The sequence below is a fragment of the Protopterus annectens genome, chromosome 6.part0 (assembly GCF_019279795.1).
Source record: "Protopterus annectens isolate FY-2018-M chromosome 6.part0, PAN1.0, whole genome shotgun sequence".
Classification (NCBI taxonomy): Eukaryota; Metazoa; Chordata; order Ceratodontiformes; family Protopteridae; genus Protopterus; species Protopterus annectens.
In genome coordinates, this window is record NC_056737.1 from 456,942,198 (window position 1) to 456,955,367 (window position 13,170).

Consider the following 13,170-nt stretch of genomic DNA (forward strand, 5'->3'; position numbering starts at 1 on the left):
TAACTACTGAAAAAGTTACTGAAACTGAAGATATATAAAAAAATCTGCATAAGGATCAGAGGTAGCAAAAGCATACCCTCACAATTTGGCAACCACCTTAGAATCATCATGTCTTATTCAGTCTTGAAACATCACCTCCCACCAACACATACTATTCATGTCTCTAAAGGCCTATGTGTGAGTGGTGCAGCAGGATTCTAGTACACTGGACTGCTCTTACAAACCTCGATCCAGTTTCTTCATCAATCCTTATAAACGGTCCAATATCTTATAACTTCTTTGCTCAAACGTTCTGGACAAAGTCAAAGATAACAGGGAGGACAAAGGCCCAAAATCGGAGACAATTCTAAAATATTACCTTAATTCATTTAAAATTAACAGGTTAACAGCTTTTGCAGCAACATGCATTTTCTGAACAATAAGCAGCAAAAAACACTAATGACTATCATGACTGACTGTAATCCTCAGTCATTTACCAGAAAATCAGAAATTCTACAATGGATAGGGCAAAAAATATCAGGCAAAATTAGGGACATTTTGGAAAATCAGGGACAGCTGAGAGGTATATACCATCCTCAGTTTTCTGTATCTAGCAACTTTTGATTATTTTATGAATAATTACTTAAGACAAGCAAGTTAATGCATGTGGCAAGAATATATCAAAGTATTATACAAGCTGTATAGAACACACACACACACAAACACACACACACACACACACACACACACACACACACACACACACACACACACACACACACACACACACACACACACACACACAATCTATCTACAACCCTGTTTTCCCATTTTTTAAATGGGGTTGTGGTGTCACTTCAACAGTGACAATCAACTAGTGCCAACATTCACACCATTGGGTGGCTAGCCCTGCAGTGGACACACACACACACACACACACACACACACACACACACACACACACACACACACACACACACACACACACACACACACACACACACACACACACATTTATATATTTTTCCATACATGGGACATATCTCATGAAGCTGAATATAGAAAGAGGACCCAAGAATGTGTGGAATCTGACTAAATTTTCCTTGCCTTGTGTGAGTGTGTGAATATGTAAGTTACAACATGAAACATGGTGACTGGTACTTAAAATAATTAGCAGATGGCATAACAATGTTCTAATCCTGCACATTCCTCTCTGGCGAGGCCACAAATGGAGTATCACTTTAGTCATTTGTTCATTCTGATTCAGAAAGAACATAAGGGATGCTAGGAATTTACAGGGATCTTTCCTTTCTAGAAGAGAATAGCAGAATTGGACTAATATTCTTACAGAAGAACAAATTACATTTTGGGAGTTTTATGATTGTGATAATTTATTGGATTCTCTAGAAATTAGAATCATGGACTCCTTTTTTGACCCAGGAAGCAATGGGTTGAACACTGCAGTACCCAGAATATGTATGTATAGAAGCAAATGTTGAATGGATGGTAAAGTGGCTAGGAAGAACATATAGACCTTAGGTAAATTTTTCTTGAGCACTTTATATAAATTTTGGATACTGTAATGGGAGAACCAAAGTCCAAACATTTCTGGTTATAGTAATATTTCATTTAACCAGCACTAAATATCTGTATGGATACCTATAATGTCGCAGTAAATACAGTTTAAAATTTATCATGCACCAACTCGAATGCATCCACTATCATCTTTATGTAAGTCAAACTTATTATCATGACTGTATTTGTAGCTGGTTGACTTACTGATATATATAGTTAAAACAAACCTCAGCATATCATATGGTGAAAAAATTACCATTTTTTTCATAAAACATCTGAATTGTCTCTAAAACTGTCACAACATCAAATGTTCTAGCTTCTTTTTTGTGGTCTCAGAATTATTCATATAAGATAGGGATATGTGAGGGGTACAGTCCCTTACATGAAACATATATTACTGATATATGAGGTCAGTATTCTACTGGGGATGGTTGATTATTGACACTAGCTGCTCTGAAACAAAACTGAGTAAGTTTTGCACTGGTGTGTCATAATGCAACCATGAATATTATGTATCACACTGCTTCTCTGTCTAGGTTGAGCCTCTAAAAACAGAGAATGTCTGTTTATTCCAAACAATGTTTGTCCGAATTGACAACACTGACAGCTTTATTGCCAAAAGGCACTTTCGGCAAACAGATGGTGTTGCCCTTTCTCTAAAGTTGTGCAGCCTTGAAATTGATATATATAAGTTAGGGGGCTGTGGGGGTCTCCCCGCATTGGGGTGGATGGGGCAAGCTTAAAGTACTGATGGCTGAATGTGCCTTTCATCATTTTTTTCACTGTTTTGTCCACCAGACAAAAAGCTATCAATAAAAAATCATGAATCCTAAAAGCAAACCCATTCCCAATGGATATACATAGTTCACAAAATAATGTTCATTAATGAATTAATTCTGAAATTCTGCTTTAGAATCATTACAAACTGCTGCTTATAAACCTGCTTTAATCTGACAAATCTTTGTTTGTGACTTAGCCACCTACTGTATTATTTCTTGGTTATTTTTCCCAGTGTGTATTTACCATCAAGCATCCCTTCAGTCAGACAATGGCCATTCATTTCATATTTTGACTTGAACTGTACCAAAACACAAGCTCATGGCAACTCATCAAATACAACTTGATCAAATCTCAGAAACGTGAACTGAGAAGAGTACATGTATAACCCAGCAAAGAATTGTCAAAGCCATGCAGACATTTAATATAGGAACAGAGGCCCTTGAAAAGTAAATATATATAACCAAAATCTAGATATCTAATTAGCATAATATTTGAATACCAAATAGAGCACAACTCTTCCCGCTTCAGTATGAATTTGGGACACTATTCAGAAACATGTTTAAAAAACACATACTGACAACAATGATGGAAAAATATCAACACGTTATAAAACAGACAGTGTCGAATCTGTAGAGTTTAATAAAATGCATTGCAAAATTCTACCACACAAAGTCATTGATTTTTGTTTCTGGAAAAGGAAAATAAGATGTGTGTCCTCTTTCTGTAAATTATTGGGGCCACTAGAATGTAGTTCACGTAGTGTAGGTTTCTGTGTACCAGACAACTTCAAAATATCACAAATAATGAGGGTGTTGCAGAAAATTGTGTGAAGAGATAAATCAAGCCTGAAAACAGGGACATACCTCCAAAAATCAGTATACCACGTGCAGAGTAAATTGGGTCTGAAAATAGGACTGCAGCTCCAAAATAGTGTCAATTGAGAGGTCAACATTGATATACCTGGAAATGAATAGCCAACACCATTATAAGTAAAGAAAAATCAAGAAAACCTAAACATAATATTTTGTGGGTGGGCAAGGTCTCTCACTCCATTTTATTATTATACCTACAAAGTTGGAAAACATTGAGGAAACAGAGAGACAAAATTTTCTTAAGGTGCTGCGAGTTTAAGTTGTTATAATAAAGTAGTGGGTAGATGAGAGGTACAAGGGAGCTTGCCAATCAAAATGACACATTTCAAGAGTTCCAGTGTTTTTTTTAACTGTGTATGCCCTATATTGAGATAATGGGATATCAGAGTATAATGGCAGTTGTTGTAAAATGAAACAAGGAATTCTGCTAGTGAACTATTATATCATGAATTTAATCACTTCATAGACTGAGTATCCTTCTTTGTAGTAAATGCCAACAGTAATACAAATGTAATTAATGTAATTATTGATGATTTATCTGCCTTTTCCTTATTATTCTGTATGTGTCTATTTTTTATTCAGATTCCATGTTTTCATTTTGAGGTACTGGTCTTTGAGGAAGTAAAGTTCAGCAACGTACTATGAAACTGTAAAATGTAACATTTCTTTAGACAGCAAACCACAGCTGTCATTTCTTAGATCCAAAATTAAACAGCTGTTTTTAACTTAGATGGAGATTTAATGCCCATTGAGAAGAAACACTTTCAAAGCAAGACATAAACATTTTTACTACAGACATAAACGTTTTCACTACTTTTCTGCATGAGGAAAAGTCATAAACCTGTATGAGGAAAGTCTGTGGGAAATTATCGTTAGCCACTGAAGTTGTAAGCCAACATTTAATTTGGCATATGCAAAATAATCTTGTAACTTCAGCTGTTTCCAATATTTTGACTTAAAACTTAAGACATTTCAATTGTTTCCAAACACTTCATATTTTCAACCAAACAAAAATAAGAAATGCATTTTTCCCTGTTTAACTGTATTACCATGTAAAACTCCACTGCCAATTAATGTGCGGACAAGGTGATCCGCTGTGGCGACCCCTAACCGGGAAAAGCCGAAAGAAGAAGAAGAAGAACTGTATTACCACTTTAATAGCAGAGATGTGTTCCTCAAAAAAGTACTTCTAAAGATACATCACAGAGAAATCCTCTTCCTGTGCTGTAAAGAAATTTGCACAATGAAACAAAAGCATCATGTTGTCAAACAGCCTAAGAAGTAAAAACGGATATGAATCCTGACTGTGGCCATTTCTCACCATTAAATAATATCAAGGCCAAAAGTATGTCCATTGACAGTAATGTCTCCATGACTAAAGCTCAATACATTACTGATCAACACATAGCATTATGATTAATACATATCAGTCAGACAGTGAAGCAGCTACTATTGATAGTGTTTTACTGTTAAGTCACCTTTGCTGGGGGAGGGGACAAAACCATCTGCACCTTCCCCATAGTCCCGCCTCCTTAAATACACCAATTCTGAAATCACTGAGTCTTGAAGAAAATTGAATTATCTAGGATGCTACAATCTTGAGCTTAAAAAAAATCATGAGTCCATCATTACTTATTATAATACTGATCACAAATTATTCAAATTAAGCCCGATACCCACCAGGACATACCAGAATTGAGGTAAATATAGTTGTTAAAAGAAAACTCTGATAAATAATTATTTATAACAGGTGTCTCTTTTTTTGCAATTGCAGAACGTTTCTTATTGTCTATTTCTCTGTTTCTTTCAAAAGGTATTATTACAATGTAGCAAAATACTTCTGCAATAAATTAGTCAAATGTACTGTGTAATGCATACAATAGAATGGGAATGTATCAAATAGTTTGTGCTCAGTTATTTTAAACAGCTACGAAAATATAATAAAACTGGTTTTATACACTGCCATCTGCTTTACAATACGTGCTATTAAAATGGGATTTAGCTATCAAAAAGTACAGTACATTTAGTGCTAAACCACATGGAGAAAAGCCATTTGGGCTGTCCTTAAAGTCTGCTTTTTGTAGCTGCCTGTCTTTTTGTTTTCATTTTCATGGCTTGGCTATTTATTTGGATATATGTCAGCTGCGTGGACTTGCCAGAGTTGGCTGCTTCTTTTCCTGATGTGACCCTGAATGTACTGCACTCAGTAATCCAGAGCCTAGCCATATATAGAACATTTTAGTAGCACATTAAGCTTTCAAAAGTGAAAGGACATCTAAGGAAATTTAGTCTAGTAACAGTGCAATATGCAGGTATGATGTAACAAATTCTGTATAGTCTTTATTTGCTTCTAGGTCTATTAATATTAGAACATTTTTAAGTAGTATAACCATATTGGCTTTCTGAAACAGGCATGCTGGGGTTGTGGTGAATGACAGTTATATTTTTTTAGTTAGGTAATGGAAGAAGCACAATAAAAATAAAACTTTCCTGCTTACTTGATGCAACTACTCACGCCAAATACAGACTGGCAGAAAAGGCAAATAAGGTTAAGATACAAAATCCTTAATCCAGATCAAATCGGTTTAGAAGTGGGATGCGGTTTTAGTATAGCTGCAGACATAGATACGTGTATACAGTGCTGCTGATAAATTTTCCTTCTCATATAACTATTGTGCTTTCTGTTGTCAAATTGCTCCATAAAGATGTTTGTAATGAACTATACCACTTTATTATGAATTTATTTTGGACAGAGTTATCCTTTAGCATGGGGGATTTGAAACTTCGCACTTCGGTCTTAAGTAATGTGAAGTTTGCTTTTGAAAAGTTTTTCACGGTGGTTTCTTTGACCGGAGGTGGTGGCGGAATCTGGATATCCAGAGTGATTAGTTTGTGGTCAGATCTAACCAGCGAGGGCTTGACCTGCAGTGTGGAACACCGGTCACCCATGTTGGTGATGACCAGGTCCAATATGTTGTCACCTCTAGTGGGGGTGTTGAACAGTTGATCCAGGGCATTTGAGTTTATAAATTCTAGGAAATGTTGGGCAAGGGAGTTTGTACTTGAGTAGTTCTCCCAGTTAATGTTTGGGTAATTGAAATCACCCAATATCAGGGTGTTTGGTAGGACCTTTATGTTTCCCAGTGTTTCCAGGAATGTGGAGTGGGGGTCCTGGGACATGGTGGGTGATCTGTAGCAAGCTATAATTTGAATAGCAGTTTTGCCCGTTGTTAGTTGCACGTAGATGATCTCTGAAGTATCATGCTGTTCCACTAACCTGGAGGTGTGGGTATCCTTGATGAATATGGATACTCCCCCACCTTTTGTATTTTAGTCCGGGTTTTGTGGCCAAAATGTATGGTATGAGTTGTAGCCTGGTAGTGCCCGGGTGCTCTCTGGAGCCTAAACCAGGTTTCTGTTACTGCACATATATTGATTTTCTCCATACTGAGGAGTGCCTCGAGTGCATGCATTTTGAGGTTTAGACTTCTGGCATTGAGTAGCATTACCCTCATTTTTTTGTTACTTGTGCTATGTACAGCATTGGGTTTGTCTTTTGAGCCTTGCCTAAAAATGGCAATATGGGGGTGACAAGAGCCTTGACCAGTATTCGAAATCCTAAGGGTGACAGGTGCAAGCCATCTCTAGTGAAGAAGTGTGGCTTGTCGAGCATGTCATCCCAAGCTGACAGACACTGGATCCCCTTTGAATGACACCAGAAGCTTAGCCAATTGTTGAAATTGATAATTTTTTCTGTATACTGTGGTATCATTCTTGGTGAGGGCAGGATGCTACTCAGGGTCAGGGTCATACCGGCCTGGGCTAAGTGATCAGAGAGCTCCTCCATATTTCTTTTCATGTAGTCCAGGGAGGTACAGCTCAGGTTATTCTCACCAACATGGACAATGACAGAGTCATATTTTTGCTTGTATTATGTGGCGGATCCTGGCACCTGACAGGCAGCTAACAGTAACCTTCTCCTTGTTCAGCCTAGTGAGTGGGACGTCAGTGTGCCTGGCTATAGAGTCACCTATTACTAGTGTGTTGGGTATGTTATTTTGCCTTAAGGGCTGTGATTATGTGGCACACTGATTTTGTGAAGTATGTGTTTCATGGTTTGTGTTGGGGGGGTGGAGCTTGCTTGGATGTCTGCTTTGGAGGTCTCTGTTGCTTTTACAGTTTTTTATTTAGAGCCTCCGAGTATGTTTTCATGTATTTATGTATGTTTTTTGCCAGTGCTGGTTTCATAGGTCTATGTGAGACTGGTGGTGTGATGCAAGTAATTCCCTTCTCCTCTTGACTGCCTGGTCCAGTCTTGGGTTGACAGAGCTTAGCCTCCAGTTTGGCTGTATAATTGCATCTCTCGCATGCATTAGTGTTTGGTGGAAGGAGGAGAGGGTTGTCTGTGTACATGAGGCAATTGTAACATTGCCTCAAAATGCCCAGATTCACCAGTTGGACCAGAGAGTACACCTGAAACTGCCCTTTGGACATGCCTGGATAGGTGCAGTGAACTGTTTTACTGACTGGCTGGTAAGGTCGAATAGATAGCCTTGTCCTTCTCTACAGTATAGGGGGGTCTAGTGCTAAGGTTTATTAGTGCTTGCTATGAGTTTTGAGCAAGTGCCGGGATGAGAAGTGAATGGTTTGAGTGCTTAAGTTGAAAGTTTGTCCAGTTCCAAGGGAAAAATTCAACAGTAGACTTTGTGGAGCCGGTAATAGTTATACCCTAGCTAACCACCATGCAAATGCGGGTTTTATAGCAGGGAAATGAAAGAGATTGAAATTAGCCCAAAATGGCCAATAAACTACTAATTTCTGGGCTGAAACCAGTCCTCCAGGGACAGATAAGCTGCTCAAAGCTCCCTCTCTCACAGTGAGCAGAGAAAATTTCTTCTATCCAAGTAAGGTATGGGCAAACACAGAAACTTGTAACACAGCCCTGAATTTAGCACTAACCTGAAAACTGGACTATACTAGCTTAGAAAGGTGGGAAAACAAGTATTTTTTTTTTTCAGAAAATAAAGCAGATACAATAAAAAAACACTTTAAATGCACATAAATAACTATCACACTTGAGTGTGTAGCCTACAACAGTTAAACAGGTAATTTAAACACAAAGACAAATTTGTTAAAGTGCAGGCAGTAAAATAAGTACAATATGTAGCTGAAACAAGCTTTTTAAATCACATAAACTCTAGAAAATATGTGTTTTAGGCGGAAATAGCTAAAGGCAGCAAAAAAAATGCAGAAAAATGATACTTAATCACTCCAAAGTCTCTCTTTTGTCTCTATGCTGCTGTAGAACTCTGCAGAGCACCAGTCAGGAGCTTGCTGAGCTGTATACTAGCACATAAACCTTGCAAATGCTGGTTTTATAGCAGGGAAATGAAATAAATAGAAATTAGTCCAAAATGGCCAATAAACTACTAGTGTCTGGGCTGAAACTACTCCTCCAGGGACAGATAGGCTGCTCAAACCTCCCTCTCTCACAGTGAACAAAGAAACTTCCTTCTATCCAAGTAAGGTATGGACAAACACAGAAAATTGTAACACAGCCCTGAATTCAGCACTAACCTGAAAACTGGACTATACTAGCTTAGAAAGGTGGGAAAACAAGTATATTTTTTGTTTTTTTTCTTCAGAAAATAAAGCAGATACAATAAAAAAAAACACTTTAAATACACAGAAATGGCTATCACACTTGAGTGTGTAGCCTACAACAGTTAAACAGGTATGACACTACATAAACTTATTTTCACTGCTGCAATTACTATGGAGAAAAATGATGAAGGCACACAATCATCTGTGTTAAAATTAGATGTAGTAGCTCTTTATCAAAGTCATTATTTATCAGGGTCAGGTTTTATTATTTTTAATATTTTTTACATCTTAGTGTGATGAAGGGAGATCCTGCCAACACCGCTATCTGGAATTTTGCAAATGATTGTGTGTCATTTGTGAACATCGACATGATTTGTGTAGGATGCTTGTGTTGCAAATGTATTGAAACTGTATGTCATGTGTATATCAAACTAGGTTTGTACAGCCACATGTGTTGAAAAGATACTTTATAAAGTGCTTGTGCTTAAAATGTAACCACAGCGTGCCCTACTGGAACAGAACAGTGCAGAAATGTACATGCACTATTGTAACCATTTAAATGTATATATTTTAACAGTGGAAACTGGAATGCAGGAGGTTAACTTCAGAAAAATAGTTGAAATTAAAATTACTGTATGGCAGCAAGAGACACACTGTCTACACAAAGGAGTATTCTGTATTGTCTTTAAGGTGAAATAATTACTAGGCTTGAAATGTGGAGGGATATAATTGTTTTGTGACTTTCAGCGTCTGCCAAAGATCTGAGGTCTATGTATTTTCACAGGTAGATGCTAAATACTCCTAGATTCCAGCAGTGGGGGGTTCACCTGGGATAGAGTCAGATGACAAGAAATTATGTCATTCTGCAAGGTATCCTAGCAGTAATATTTGAGATATTAATTTGAGAAGTTTCTGAGTGAGACACAGCATTCTGTATTCTGTCTTGTACCTGACAACAACAACAACAGAAAGAATCATTCACCACATCTGCCTTGCTATAATAGTAAGTGTTTAGGGTATAGTAATTCTCTTAGATTCAGTCAGGAATATAGTAAAGCTTAGTTTAGATATTTCCCTTTGTTTATTTGAGACTGTCCTGCAATGTTGTTTTAAATATTTCCTGTGGTTTTGAACTCTGATGTCACTGTGAATATTTATTTAGTATTGACTTGTTCTTTTATTATTTATTATGAAATTTATTTAAACCTTTCATTGTGGCTGATCTTTGTAGAGATATTTAAGTTTTGAGAGTACTTGCATATTTATTTGGTGACACTGTGAGGGCCTCTCCTACTAGCCTTGCTCTTGTTCAAGCTAACATTTGTGTTAATATTAATATTACACAGTAAGATTGGAGACCCTTTAAGGGCCTTAAAGTAGCTGATAAGGAGTTGGCTGTGATAACTACCTTATAGTCTGGGCAAAAGGGAACATAGCTAGTAAATCTGCGCCAGCCTTTCCCAGGTGTGTGTGTGTGTGTGTGTGTGTGTGTGTGTGTGTGTGTGTGTGTGTGTGTGTGTGTAAGTCAACCCTCAAAGAGTGTGTTTGTCAGCTACTTGGGCAGAGACACGAAGCACTGGTTGGGCAAAGAGGGTGCTGGAGGTCTTGGCTTAGCCACTCAGCTGAGATCTCAACTCTATAGCTGTGCCAGTGGGGAGTCTTATTGGGAATCTGGAGAAAGAGGGAGAAACAGCCCCAGACTGACTGTGGTCTCTGTGTGTTCTTAAGGGAAATTGCACTTGATGCAGAGCATTGCAGCTGGAAATACTGAGTGTGTGTACCTGTCATCCTCCCAGTTTACATACCCCACTGGTGCCAGTGGTAAGGATTGAGGCTCCTTGACTTCTGGTCCAGTGGTAGGGCATCACACTTAGCATTTCCAAAACTGCAGTTCCTTTATGACACTATTTTTTTTTACTGTTTTATTTTCTTACTAATGCAACATTACGTTTCATAAGTGACGATACAACTGCAAGGGCATGCATTCATTTTATAGCTTAGAAAGAAGAGTCCAAATCATAGCTTAATTTTTCATGCTTTCTTGTGGTTTATTTTCATGAAACAGAGGGATAATTCTATAGTTAAAAAGCATATATTCCCATCAGTGAAAAGGTTAATTGAACTAATTTAGTTTTCAAGACATGTAGAGGTACTTCTTTTTAACATCCAAGCTACACAAATACCTCCAAGATTCATGCACACTTGTCGTAGTGTAAACTGCAGCAGAGAACTACATAGTCATTGCCACAATAAAAAAGAATTGCCAGAAAGCCAAACTTTTGTCACAAAGTAAGAGGCAATCATGTTGCAGTAAAAATCTGCCATAGAAGAGATACTATAGTAAAATTTCCTAACAAAGGAAACAACTGTAAATGTAACACAGACAACTCAGGTGAAGAAAATGCCCATGGATGTCTAAGAGCAATTTTCAGGTCTTTGTGTACTACATAAAAGGTCTGTAACCAAAAATACCCTCTCCAAAAATTACATAGCTGAGAGAGGTACTTAATGTATCAGTAGGTCTTCATGTGATAAGACTGTTGCAGCAGTTTTAAAACTTTTCATGCTCCGTCTTTGTGTTTGAAATTAAGGCTTACATTTTATTACTTGCACATAGTTAATGTGAACTTATAATGTTATCCTTATTAATAACTGCATTAAGTTTAACTATAATATGTTTCTCACTTTGACAACTAAAGATGTAGTGCAGAACTGATGTTTTTATATGGGGGAACTGATGAAATGAAGCTGGAGGTGCAATGTGTTGAGATAGGGCGAGTTAGCTGCACATATGGGATCTTCAAGTGCTTAATGTTCTGCATGAGGTGGAGACTGACATTAGAAGTGTAGCTATTACAATGCTGTGGTGAGAGATTCTCTCTCAGAGAGCTGCTGTTATGGCAACTGTTTTGTACAGCTGTACTGTCACTCTCCCTCTCATTTCATACCTTGGAAAATGTACATCTCAGCTTGCTGTTAGAAGTTTTTTCTTTATTTAGTTCTTCTTCTATTTCTCGTTGTAAGCCATTGTCTCCTTTCATTCCTGCATACAGTGATCTATATACTGTTAGTACCTATAGGGTTTCCCCACCACCACATTCAGTTGTGGGGTCAATGGCTCAGTTACTCACTCCCTCATCCTCTATATTGTTTACAGCGTATGTTAGGTCATCCTTTACAAATACTGAACCTCTTTTTTTATTCACACCCTCCATCTATATAGCTTGCATCTCAGTAAGAGTATGCCTTTCTCCCTATTCCCTGTGGGTATATTAATGCACAGCATCTTATGTCAATATGTCAAATAAACAAATGTCTCTGCTTTAGTACTGAAATAGTCAACTCCTTGTGAGCATTGTAAAATAAATATGCAGGTTACATTAAAACATTTCAGGAACAAAATAATTTACAGTAGATTTTCCATTAGAAATTAAAAATGTAGTAGTAAAATTATTATTAAATGGGAAAATATGTTTGTGGAAATAATTAAAAGGGAAACTATTGTAACCCTAGTGTGATGATAGGAGATACTGCCAGCCATGCCAGGAGAAGTAGGGCAGTGGATGTGTGACATGTGCCAGCACAGCTAGCTGGAATTTTGTAAATAATTATATGTCATTTGTATATCAAACTGATTTGTACAGATGCTTGTGCTGAAAATGTATTTGTGAAGTTTGCTTGTTTTAAAATATATCAGCAGTGTGCCCTGCTGGAAATAAAAGAAATGTACACGCAGTGTTGTAACTTAATTAAATGTATATGTTTCAACAGAGGATACTGGCAGAGCAGAGGTTAATCCAGCTGCAGCAAACTTTAAAATATATCTGAAATTAAATTACTTTATGGGTTAAGCCATAAAGATGTTATCCCACAGTTTTGAATGAAGCCAGAGACACATTGTCTGTAAGAAGCCTGGCTTAGTAGCTCTGTAGGAGGAGTAGAAGTATTAAAAAGGTTTTATGACATCCAAGAGATCTGAGCAAAGCTATTTCTGTGTGTATGGTAAAATACTGTCAGCTTCTAGTGTCGGTGATAGCATGGGAAACAGAGTCAGATGGCCAGATTTGTGTGATGTCATTATATAAGCCAAAAATAATATTTAGATATTAGTAGGAGATTTTTCTCAGCGGTCTGTCTTGGACCTGACTAGAAAGACCCTCACCCACATCATCTTGCCTTGTGGTAGTAAGTAACTTAACTAGGGAACACCAATTATTTTAGATTAGTCAGAAAAATACAATGATATTAGAAATACTGTTTTTCTATAACTGTGTGAAACCTTCCATCGGTGCTCTTTAATATCTCCTGTGACTGACTGAAACTCTGGTGTTTACTGTAAATAGATATTTAGTATTTTCTT